The 13,345-nt window shown below is 33.1% G+C and overlaps 1 pseudogene across 1 annotated transcript; it reads left to right on the forward strand.

The window, feature by feature from the left end:
* Window positions 1–3,583: 3,583 nt before the first annotated feature.
* On the forward strand, window positions 3,584–12,621 carry LOC145593709 (UDP-xylose transporter 3-like; annotated as a pseudogene). The gene is made up of 9 exons (XR_014102795.1): window positions 3,584–3,681; window positions 3,840–3,897; window positions 4,007–4,193; window positions 8,452–8,636; window positions 8,914–8,981; window positions 10,218–10,350; window positions 11,139–11,300; window positions 11,392–11,661; window positions 12,070–12,621. The product of XR_014102795.1 is annotated as a UDP-xylose transporter 3-like (transcript).
* Window positions 12,622–13,345: the final 724 nt, after the last annotated feature.

Raw genomic sequence — 13,345 nt, forward strand, 5'->3', positions numbered from 1 at the left:
ATGAGTTATGACTATGGGCCTATGGGTCCTACCTATCCCATCAAAAAGAACTATTCCTTGCTTTCTTTTTTTTTTGAAACGTATTCCTTGCTTTCAATTATGGGTATTCAATTCTCGTCAAAAAAAAAAATAAAAATTATGGATATTCAATTTTATTTTGAAAATTAATTTAGTAAGGAGTTAATATTACTAGAAAATTCAAGTTTATAAGACTGATTGTAAAAAAAAAATTTGAGTTAAGCACAAATTCAGGTACTCAATTCTTCTTTTTTTCACCGTTTAGGTACTCAATTTTTTTTACTTTGCTTTTGGGTACTGAGTTAAGAATTTCGGCCAAAAAAAATAAATCAGCCTAAGAATTCAGTACCTTTGGTACCTTTGGTTAAAGAATTCAGTACCTTGGTTAAGAGAAAATGGGCCCCACCCGATTAAAAAAATTCACGGGTCACCCTTAATTTTTTTCCCTTTTCTTATTCTTTATTCCCCCTTTTTGCTCCCTTTATTCTTTCCATTTCTGGAAATTCTGCTGCGTCATTGTCGAAGAACACGAGCAAGCTTGGGCTCGATTCTGGGGAAAACGACCCCAAAAGCCGCCATTTTTTTGAGGTAAGCTCAATTACTCATGGATTATGTTGTTATTTTGATATAAATTTTGAATTTTTTGCCCATTTCTTGATGTTATTTGCGACCTAGGGTTTTCGATTTTTTTGGGGTTTTTTTTTTAACAAATTGATGATGTCGATTTCTTGTGTTTTTTGTGTTAAATTTGTTGCTTTGTTGTTGTTTGTTTGTTTGATTAAGCTAGTGTTGTTGTTGAATGTTGATTGCATGTTGTTTTAGCAGCATGTTGTTTGATTAAGCTAACAGCAGCTTCTGTTTTTTTTTTATATTTATTTCTAGAAAATCTTGTAAAACCTTGTTGAAGAATTTGTGCCTAAATAGACATGGTGAATGAACCTGTTTTGATGATATTTGTTGCTGGTGTATACAGCTTCCGTGTTGCTGTTTTTGTTTTGTTTTTTTTTTATTATTATTATTGAAATTGAATCAGGGAAAATCATTTTGGATGAATTTTGTTAAGAAAACATGGTGAATCTGCCCTAGAGTGACGCTAGTGTTTTGCAGGTGTTTTCATGGCATTTTTTGGCCAAGTTCATGCCCCTTTAAATAGAGTAATAACGGCTAGTTTCTGAGTCAAAGTTAAGAAATTTATTTATTTTTATTTTTAAAATATTAATTTTTTAATTATGTATGGTTAGTGATGAGTTAGTGGTGAGTTAGTTCACCTGAAAATCACTTTGAGTACCCAAAAGCAAAGCAAAAAAAAATCGAGTACCTAAAAGGTGAAAATTAGAAAAATTGAGTACCTAATTGTACTCTTAACTCAAAAAAATTGTATTACCAGGGATAATATGGTTATTTCTAAAAATAAATGAGGGGTAACTTTGTCATTTCACCTAATCAATGAAAGGAATTTTTTGTTGTTTTATTTTTTTTAAAGACAACTGATTTGCAAAAATGGTAAATCAGCCTGATTAACTGGATCTTCCTCAAATATTACTTCGTACTTGTGTACAAAGTAATATAAAGTGCTTACAATGAATTTTATCTTGTTGACATACAGGCAGCGAAATATTTTATTAATGCGCAATAATAGTCAGTGAAATAATAAGAACAAGAAAACAATAAAGTGGATAAACAAATAGCACATGTATTTATGTCGTTCAATCAACTAAACCTACTATGTGGGTTGAGATTCAATAGCTTCTCTGCACTATAATGGAGAAGAGAACAAAGAGGAATATACAAGGAGTCTTTCTAACTTAGCAATGTGGAGGTGCTAAGAATATGATCAGCCAATGGTTCTTTATACATAAGGGATCCCTAAATAATCTCTAATATACTCCCCACGTTAACTCCTAGTAGCCAAAGTAGAGATCTCAAATTAGGAATTTTCCATAATTACGCCACATAAATCTTAAACCACAAATTATGCGTGTAAAAAACGAGTCATACGTGCACGGTTCAATCTTGCGCGCTCCAGTCTTGGTTCTGAGGACAAAAGATGACTCTTTCGAGTTGTTGCCTTGATTAATGTATTCTTCATGTTGATGTACTGAGCGCATTATGCTACTCAATTACAAGTCATACCTAATATATTTCTACGTGTCAACATACTTGTTGAGATATATCGAACATGTGATTAAAGGAAGAATAATATATAATGTATATCAATGAAGGTTGGACTAAGGTACTGAAAGATTTGCCAATGGAGAGTAGATGAGCCATATGGCTTATTGCTTCTCTTGACTTGGTTGTTGAGTAGTCCTTCATAAGGCTCTTAAGATGATGGGCATGGTAATCAATATCATGAAATGGATGGTCCTGTTGCGAGAATATATAGAGGGTCAAAGGTTGATTTCTTCCATGCAACTCAATTTTAATAAATTATTTGCATGTGTATCACCATATGAAACTAAGACGCTTTTGGAGATTCAAACTTGTTTTGTAAATTGTAATGTTTGCATCCTCACGACTGAAGTGCTTTGCTACTCTCAAATAATAGAGAATTTTCCCTTTAGAATTTAAATTAAAGGACTAGGCTTGGTTGCAAGTTAATCTCAAGTTGAAATTCAAGTAAAGCATTTTAAGTCTCTAATCCATTGCATATGTGACATTGTGAAATAAGGTTTCAAATCAGTCATAATTTGAGATTATTCTCAGTAGAATGAGTAGAATAAATTATAGGATGCTTACCAATATGGCAGTCGATTTAAACGATATTTTAGCCTTAGTAATGAAGTCGAGTTAACCTAATTCCTCGAGAATACCATAAAAGAGATCATTGTTCTCGTTCTCAAATTAATTCATTATCAATACTATATACTAAAAGACACACCAGCAATGACACGTGTCATTTCCTGGTGTGTCGATTATATTTTAAAAATTTTGTTTTTAAAAAAATCCATTTAAAAAACAAATACATAAATAAAAGATTTGATCCGTCCTAATATTTATTGCCAATTATAAACTTAAATATAAAACAAATTTCTTACTTACATAAATAAAAATATTTGATGTATGCATGTATCCTTCCACAATCAAATGCATATTTTAAAAGATCTGCTTGACAAATGGGTTATTATAAAATCCATCATATTATTCACATATGTAAATTTACTTATACAATGTTAATTTAAAATTAGTTATTAAAAATTTTCGTGCATGACACGGGGTCTAACCTAGTATCTCTCTTATTATACACCCATGAAAAATTAATCTTCTAATAAGCACACGAATTTGTTTTACAAGAAAAAACTACTTTAAGATCGATTGTTTTCTTCGTAACTGAACACTCTGTCTCAATATAATTTTTAGTGAAATAACTAAAATTTTCTCTTTTTTCTTCTTTCGGTTCATTTGCTATACTATACGTCTATACTCTGTACATATGGTATTAGTTAGTATTAAATTGGGTATGGGAGTACGGAATATTATTTAATTGATTAATTGGCCATTAGATGAATTCAGAATTCAAGATTCGAGACAAAAAAAAAAAAAAAAAAAAAAATAGGGAAGATCCTTGCTTACTACTGTTAGGTAGTATCCTACTACCAACATTTCGAGATCGACAGCGCAACTTGAGCGTTCAACTCGCCAATTTCTAACTTTCATTTAAAGGCAAGATCTTCCTTTTCATTTTCATTTCTTTCTTATTCTTAAAATAATTTGTCACCCAATTTTTATATTTTCATTTTAATACCAAGTAATTTTAATAAATAGTGTTCTACCTTCCATCACCCTACCCTTCTACTACCCCTTTTATTGCTTCCAATCAGATCTGCTCTACATTCTCTCAAATTTGTTAAAATTCATGATCTTTACCCAAATTTCGAGGTGGGTTTTTCTTGAATTTCAATTTTTACCAAAATTTTCCTTTCTTTTTTGAAAAAAAAAAAAAAATTCATTTTATGATGTTCTTGCTTCTGATATTTTTTGTGGGTAGGTTTTGAAGTGGAAGATTGATCAGTGATAACCGACGAAATACAAGAAAAGGGTGAAAAGAAAAATGGGTGAAAATAGGGGTGGATTTCAGCTTGGAACTGTTGGGGCTTTGAGTCTCTCAGTTGTATCTTCTGTTTCAATTGTCATTTGCAATAAAGCCCTTATTAGTACTTTGGGATTTCATTTTGGTAAGTTCTTATAATTCAATTTTGGGTTTTTATTAATGTCCATTCATTGTTTAATTGATAAGGTTTAATTTCTTCAATTTCTTGTTGATTTGATAAAGTGCTATTTTTCTTAATTGATTTTGATACTTCGTATATGTGACCTTAAGGACTAACTGTATGCGATTAATGGCAATGTCACGCGTGAATCGGTGTTATTAAGTGATATTTTTATGTGAATCCAATGTGTGAACACGGCTCGGGTTTAAGCTGTACTGGTTCTTGATTTGGAGTGGTGTTGAGAATTCTATGATTTGTGATATAGTGATCTATCTATGCTTCATGAGGAAGAGGAAATGGGTGTTGTTTGAAATGAAGGAAATTATGGTTTACTTTAATTTTGGGATTTTAGGATGTCCAAGAAATGGGATTGTGTTCCGTGCTTTAAATGGCCGCTCTGCATCAGAATGAATTTGATGAAATTAAATCTGATTACTAGCATTTAAATGTTGTGGAGAAGTACGGTGCATAAGCTCGTATATTGAGTTATAAATGTTTTGGTTGATATCGTATCCATAGAATCGATATCTTTGGTGATTCTTTACTGTCGCGTCCTGCAAAAGATGGATTACACTGCTTTGGACGAGGATGTTGACTATAGGAGGTGGGTTTGTGGTACTATTTGAGGCTAAAGACGCTTTGTAATTTAATGCATCGATTATCTAATATCTCGCCTTTTTGGAAATGTAATTTTTGATCTTCAATACATCTCATATATGTCATGGGCTAGTATTTGTAGTTGCTATAGATTTATGGTGGTAATTGTATAAAATTTTCAAATGATAAGATGTACCTTCCATTAAGTGTTTTTCTGATGTTGGAATCCAGTTATTTTTAAAATTTTGTAAGTGTATCCTTTGTTATTGTGGGTCATGGGCTGTAATTTTTTTGGCTGATGACCCATGTAGTCTTTTTCATCGTACAAAGAAGGGAGCATAAACTTTTTTTTGGTAACATTTAACGTGTAGAACCTAGTTGTCGCAAGCAGACAAATATACATTAATCATGAATAAATATTGCAGCAGTTTTCAAATACTTGTGGTGACCTATGTGGCTATGTGCATGGAATTGATTTCAACCAATAAGAGTTCTCCTTTCAAATAATTTGTCTTATATTTGTCGACTTTTCATGTTTAAAAGGAGTTTCTTTTTCTTATAATTTATATTAATTACCTGTCGGCCAATCTTGATTTGTTAGAAATGAAAATTATACTGTGTCTTGGCATCCTAGATCCTTTAGGATCCACTTCGAGTCATGTTATTGCAGGGTGTCGAGTCTCTTCCGTCCGGCTACTCTTTCTTAAAATCTAATGATGGAACTTTTAAAAACAAAATGCTGTATGATTTCATAGTTGTACTTGTATAGCTGTATACGTTACCAATCCTCAAACCTGTAGCTTTGTGTTGTTCAGTAGTTGTTGATGCATACTGTCTTCGTTCTATTGCGACTGCAAATGTTGGCTGGTAAAGAATTTGTCACATTGACATTTACAAGCATTTTGGAGAGATTACATTTTACATTTTACGTGAACCTATGAAGTAGGATGGTATGTTTGTGCAGGGATGAAGCTAGAAGCTACTCAAGCTAGTGTCATAGGGGGCATAGACATTATCAAAAGCTTATAATGACCCAAATACATGACATGTAGTTTTCTATAATATTTCAAAAGAAAAGTTGTAGGTTTGTAGCTACCATATATTGAGTACATGCTTTTAAAAAAAAAAATAATAATAATAATAATAAAAAAATCAGGAAGCTTTTAAACTTTAAGCTGAAATTGACCTAATTTGATTTGTAATTATCAGCATTTTGCCAATGATAGACAGAACAGTGGTCAGCTAACAATTGAACAGTGATCAATGATTGGTCATATCTGGCTGTTTATAACTCAAGGTTTTGTTCCTCTAATATAGTGTCTTAAAAGGTAGTTGTCTGCCAAATTAGAAAGAAGCGTTATAAGCTACTTGTCATATGAGCCTATGAGGTCATTGACTATTTAATGAATACTTTTTTTGTTAGTTTTTATTTATTGTTTAGTTTTATGTATGATAATCATTAGGAGGGGCATAAAATCTTGCGTCAACGAATTGCCAGGTTTCAGGCAATGGTATGTATGATATCTGAGCTGGAATTATGGCATATAGTGCTGAAGTACTGAATCACTTGATACTGTACCAAAAGTATCTAATAATTTAATTTAAGTTAGATAAAACTTGTGCTATCCATGTAGACAAGAAAATTTATGTGAGTCAATCATTTGTCCAAAGTCTGTTGATAGTGCACGCTTTACATGTCCAGGGACTTAATTATGATTGTGATTGAAGAACCAATACAGTTCTTGAAGCTTGAAGCAAAAAAATCTTAATGAATGCCCTATCTATTTTTGTTCTTATAGTTAAATTGATGATCGTTGCTGAAGTGATATTACCTAAAGGGGTATATAGATAACTCAATCCACTCCTTACAAAATTCTACTTTTGGGTTTGTCACAAATTTTAAGTATATATGTTAAATGTGGCATTAAATCTGTAGTGGATAAAGAGAGAGTGTTTGGTTACATGGTAATAGAGTTTCTTTTATGGAGGGGAGAAAAAGGAAATTTTATTTGAATGGAATATGCAACTAGTGTCAATGGATGGAGGGAGTTTATGCTAGTTCTAATTGCTTTTAGTTATTGAGTTATCTCTGATTGATGGATGTTACATTATAACAGAATTGGTAAGAAGGAGGAGTCTTTAGATTCTCCTTACAAGTTATGAATGCAAAATAAATACTGAAAGCCAAACACCCTGTAAACCAGTTCTTATGGTGATTTTAGACTCTAGGGTTGTCATTGCTTAGAACTTTAATGCAGATTTTGAGGATATGATTAGGTACTGTGAGGATGATGAAGAGTAAAATCTAAAACTTTATGCATGACGCAATTGGTAACTTGTGAACTTGTAGGGTAACTCACACTTTTTAATTTATTATTCTAAGAGAATTCCGTAGCTGTTGTGCTGTTTCTCCATCTCTTTGGATAATATTGCTTGAATGCATGTAATTTTAGGCTTGTTAACTAAAGAGTAAAGTAGCAAACACTGTGTAATCTAACTGTTCTAAAGTCATTAATTGATACTGGAAAGAGCAAACACCTTGCAAAGCATCTTCTCTTTGCCACACGTTGCATTTTTTCAATATATATTGTGCTTGCGCTTTTCAAGAACTGCCCTTAACCTTCAATTATCTCCCATAATATATTTCTGCTAATTATACTACCCTTGTTCCTAGATGATTGATAAGATTACTGGAGCAACAGAAGCCAAGAGGAGTAGGAGAGAGAGATTTTATAGTATGGGCATATAAGAATAGGTTTGAGAAAGAGTGTTATAAGTGGGGCTTTTGTAAGAAGTCCGAGAGTGTTTTAAAAGGGCTACTAATGGTAGTAGAAAACGTAATCAGCTAAAGGAATGTAGGTAGTATAAAGTAGTGACGGATTTGTATTGAAATGTGGATGAAAGTATGAAATAATTTCTTATTTTGCTCCATACCCCTGTTTGGTAAGCTTCCCCCTATAGGTTGGAACCCATAGCCATTTTTCTCATTTTTTCCCTATAGGTTGGAACCCATAGCCGTTTATCCATCCCTCTTCCTCTCTCTGATAATCATAGGTTCGTAGCTTTGGGTGCAGCGCAATAAATAGACTGAGGGAGTGTGTTTGGGTGCAGCACAATAAATAGACTGAGGGAGTGTGCTTTTCATTATATTTTGAGCGAAATTAATGATCGGAGCTTGTTAGAAAGCTTTAGCGGCTTATATCTTGAATCAAGGGGCATGCACCTAGATAATGATATATCAGCTCACTGTATTCTTAAAGGGTATCATATATATTTTATTTATTCAATTTATTTTTTTGGCATTTTCTATGTGATCTTATGTCGTTAGTGTTAGGTTGTTTGAAGAAGAATATTGAAGAAGTCTCAACCTCTCAGTGTATGGAAGTAGTATCTTTACTATCTTAAAATGAATTAGAGTCTGTTAAGTATGTAATTATAATTCTTTATAGCCAAAAATTTTTCCACTTCTGCATCGATGCAATTCGACGCGTATTCTAATGGTGTCTACCTGAAGCTGATAATTTTAACAGTATGCCTGAAGTGCCAGAGATTATTAATTTTTGGTATGAATGAATTTTAGCATGTACTGTACACTAACTATTGTTCCTTTCTTGTCTATCTGCAGCTACTACATTGACGAGCTGGCATCTGCTTGTTACCTTTTGCTCTCTTCATGTAGCTTTAAAGATGAAATTATTTGAACACAAACCCTTTGAGCGAAAAGCTGTTTTGGGGTTTGGCATTCTAAATGGAATATCCATTGGACTATTAAATCTCAGCTTGGGTTTCAATTCTGTTGGCTTCTATCAGGTATGAGGCTTGCTAATTTTTTATAATCTGTTGATTGATATTTTTAGAATATACTGAAGGAGAGAAGGCTAATGTTTTATGGGTCATTAAGGTCTGAAAGCATTCCCTTTTCTTTAGTTCATGTGCTCAATATTTGTGGTTTAATGTTTTATGGGTCATTATGTGTTTAATCATGAATTATCCGGTCCCTGTTATAAGCTGTAAAGCACTTTGCAATTTCTTGCATTTTGCTGTTAAAATATAGTTGCTGAAGTTCTCTTGTTTTGGTTTTATACAGATGACAAAGCTTGCAATCATCCCCTGCACTGTCTTTCTGGAAACTGTCTTTTTTAAGAAGCAATTCAGGTCAGTAGTAGCAGTGATAACATCTTAATCTCTGGGTGAAGTTTGAAATTTTAATTCATTAATTGTGGTATATAGATTTGGCTTCCATGGCCTGTTCACATTTACTGAACTGAACTGAACTGAATTGAATTGAGCTGAAATGAATATTTTATGTGAGAGGGAAATTAAGAGCTGAACTGAACTGAACTGATTGGAACTGAACTGAACTGAACTGATTAGAGCTGAACTGAACTGAACTGAAATTAAGTAAATGTGAACAGCTTTATATGAGAGTTTTAGTAAATACGAGTAATAATTATGAGCTTGCCTCATTTTTGTAATCAATTTGGCATGAAATTTATACAGCCTCTTATCAATTATCATTTTTGTCCTAGCCACTTGTTCACAAGGAAACAAGAAAATTCTTCTTTATATAAACTTTATATAAAATCCATTAATACATTTACATCATTCAAAGATCTCATACTTCTGTTCAGGAAGGACAGGTACACTCACTAATAATTTAGAATGGGTTCAAAGCATATTCTTCTCCCTGATTTCTATCATTCAAATTTAAACAAATTCAAAGGTATTTTTGTTTGACATAATCCAAATTAAAAAAAAGTTCATATTTCCACCATTTCTTTTTAATCGTAACGTATTCCTTTTAAGGAAGTTGCAAATTAATTGCAAATTTACTTTAATTTGGGCAATGATTATCTCCATCTCTCTAATCTACTCATCACATGGGTCACCCCTTTTTTCCCTCTTTCTATCTCTTGCCTCTCCTTAAATGCCGCACATCCTCCCACGTTGCAATTAAAATAGAACAAAGGAATTACATTGTTACAAGGTATTACGGCCTTCTATGACTCTCAGTGACTTTGAAAACTCACAAAAATTCTTCACCCTGTGTTTCCAACTCTGTGGTGCTGTAGTTGGATAAAATAAAAAATCATGGATAGCTCGCACATAAATAGAGGATATCATAACCTTTTTTGGCTCCCAAAAGAACTGCAACTGTCGATTAGTATTGACTTTGGAAAGTGATTACATTTTGTATCAAATCCTTGTGAGAAGCACTTGTATTATTTTCATTAGATAAAAACAGTAAAAATAATGTTTGTGTATATAGATGAAAATGTAGATGCACTGCTGCTGTCCCTGATTTTTACTTTTCTCTGGAGTATGGTGTTCTTGTTGTTGGAATTGGTATGTCTTACAGTACTGAAGACTTTTATGATCTCCTTCATGCAGCCGGAGCATACAGAGCTCTCTCGCTGTACTTCTTATAGGTGTGGGAATTGCAACTGTTACAGATCTGCAGCTGAATGCTCTGGGATCTTTCTTATCTTTCCTTGCAGTGATCACAACTTGTGTTGCGCAGATTGTATCCTTTCTGAAACAGTTGTAGTATGCCCTTTCCCTTTCTGTTATACTTATTTTTATATGTGCATGCCTCTTATTTTTCTGACTACACAAATTAGCTTGATAGAACTCACTTAATAATATAGCAGAACAAATTTTTTGACAAATACTTTATAAAAGCTCTGCATGTGGCAGAAAGGTTGAAATACCACCTTAACTTGACGGTCAAAGCAATGACTGATGGGTTTATTTCAATTTCAGTGCTGAATGGAGGGATAAATATTCTGATAGTTGTAGCTTTGAAATGTATCTTGTTTTATTCAAAGTGTGTAAATCATTACTGACTGTTGTAGATGTAGAGATGTTGTGAATATGCCTGATAAAAGGTATATCAATAACTATATACTAAAAGACACACCGGCAATGACACGTGTCATCTCCTTGTGTGTCCTTAGTATTTTATTTTTTTAATTAATTAAAAAAAATTATTTAGGGAAGTTATTTAAAAGAAAAGTTTTTTTTGTCAACCAAATAAACAAGCAATAATATTTACCTTTCTTATGTTATTATGCAATTAAGTACAGATTAATAAGGAAATAAATAATCTTTTTACAGAAGATGTAATTATGGTGGAATATAATTTATTCTACAAAAATATTAGCTTTTTTATTTTGTATGCCATAAATTAATTTATAATAAGAAAATATAGAGTAATTAAAATAACCGTGCATGGCACGGGACCTAACCTAGTATAAACATATATGTGTGTGTGTGTATCTTTTGTTTAAGATCTTAACCATATAATTCTAGATGACTAATACCATCCAGAAGAAGTTCAAAGTTTCTTCAACTCAGTTGTTGTATCAATCAAGTCCTTACCAAGCAGCAACACTGTTGGTCTCTGGGCCATTTCTGGATAAGCTTTTGACAAATCAAAATGTTTTTACTTTCAATTATACAACACAAGTATTGGTGAGAAGATAGATTTCCTTTTCAGTTTATAACTCTTTCCAAAGACCTTATTTTCAACTATGTTTGACAAGTCTTTTGATTTGTTTTGCAGATTTTCATCATAATTTCCTGTTTGATTGCTGTCTCCGTTAATTTTAGTACTTTCCTTGTGATTGGAAAGACATCTCCAGTCACTTATCAAGTGCTAGGACATCTGAAAACATGCTTGGTTTTGGCATTTGGCTACATCTTGCTTCATGATCCATTTAGCTGGAGAAATATTCTTGGAATCTTGATTGCCTTGGTGGGAATGATTCTTTATTCCTACTACTGTACCCGAGAAACTCAGAAGAAGGCGTCTGAACCAGCACCATTGTCTCAGGTACTGTTTTCTCAAGAAAAAAACTCCCAACTTTGACGGCCTGTTTGGTTAGCAACATTGGTAATGAGTTTATATGTAGTTTTGTAAGGGAAGTGTCATGTCATTGACCATGGTAATATTTTTCATTTTTTTTTTACCCTTTTAAAAAATATATTTTCATTAATTGTCAATACCACCTTTGAGGTTGTAAATGAAAACTTGTGGAGAAATATGCATATTTGGGGATGGAGGTGCATCACTCGTATATTGACATGAGGAATTCTTTGCAGAATTATATACAAACTCATTATCTTTTTTCCATATATATTTTTTTTTATCAAACAGGCTGTGAGTTGTTTATGTAATCTGTATCATTTCACCAATGAGCTTTTTTTTGGATGATATCTGAGGCTTTTTTATCACCACTAGGTTAAGGGAGATGAGTCTGATCCTTTAATTAATCTGGAAAGTGGAGGCAAGGGGTCTACCTGATGGGAGCTTTCCAGAGGCACCTCTAAGGAACTCAAACAAACTTGTTTGATGGGTTCCTCGCCTTTGTATGCCCATTGATCAGCACTAGGAGAACTGCTTATGTGAAGATAATAGAGTTAGAAGTTAGCTGGGGTTCTCATGTAATGGCTGTCATCCCGTAGAACAACAGGTATGAGCGGTGATATGGGAGCCTTCAGCAATAGCTTGGCAGTTTGTTGAGTTTGGAGAACTGCCCTTCATTGTCACCATTTTTGTCATATAAATAGTTTGGTAACCCAATTGATTGATAAATCATTAGTCGTGTTCTTAATATAGTGCAAAATATGATCATAGATTCTATATATATCATCAAGATACATAATTCTTGACACCTTTTAGCTTTGAGTGTCTGCTCTATTATCTTTTGCGTCCATCATGATATTCAGGTTTAAGTTAGCTCAAATAGAAGGATAAATGTTGAAATCATTGTTATTAAAATCCCGATTTAAATCTTATAATCTTACGATTTATGCATGTCATACGATTCGATTTACGATTCTACCTGATTTTACATATTTCTCTTAACTAGCAAAATGCTGCTCGCTTGGTTAAATGTAGGAATTTATCCTTCTCTGAAATATTGCAGTGTTTTTATGTCTTAGGAAGTGGCAAAAATTGTATGATTGGCTAGAGCTTCTTGTAGCAAAATTTGCTTGGCTGGAAGTAGATTTTCAAGAAAGTTGTGCTTGTGTGTTTTGTCGTCTGAATAATTTCACCGCAATTTTCCTATCAGAAGCTCTATGTCCTGTCTTATTTAGTCAATCAATAGGGGGGTTAATACGTAGGAAAAGACTTGGAAAATATGGAAAAATAGAAGAGAAAAGAGGGGGGGGGGGGGGTAAGGGTAAGCTCATGTTTTCGAGATAGTGGGGTGGTAATTTAGGTCATCAGGTCGGGTTTGGGGTTAGATTTTGGATCGATTTTGAGTTTGCATAGAAACTATCAAAAATAGTGTAAAATGTAATATTATTACGAAATATGAAATTTGGGTCGAATCCGGGTTTGATTCAGTTCAGGTTTGGGTTTCTCTCGGTAACTTTGGGCCGGGTTAGGGATTGCTAGGCTGCCACCCCTTGGGGTATCACCATTGCCACACGTCAGATGTATGCAGTATGCTGTAGACCCCTTGTAAGGACTGTACTTTGCAAACGTTTACATAGAATAAAAAAAAAAA

Source organism: Chenopodium album, chromosome 19 (genome assembly GCF_948465745.1).
Source record: "Chenopodium album chromosome 19, dcCheAlbu1.1, whole genome shotgun sequence".
In the NCBI taxonomy this organism is placed as follows: domain Eukaryota; kingdom Viridiplantae; phylum Streptophyta; class Magnoliopsida; order Caryophyllales; family Amaranthaceae; genus Chenopodium; species Chenopodium album.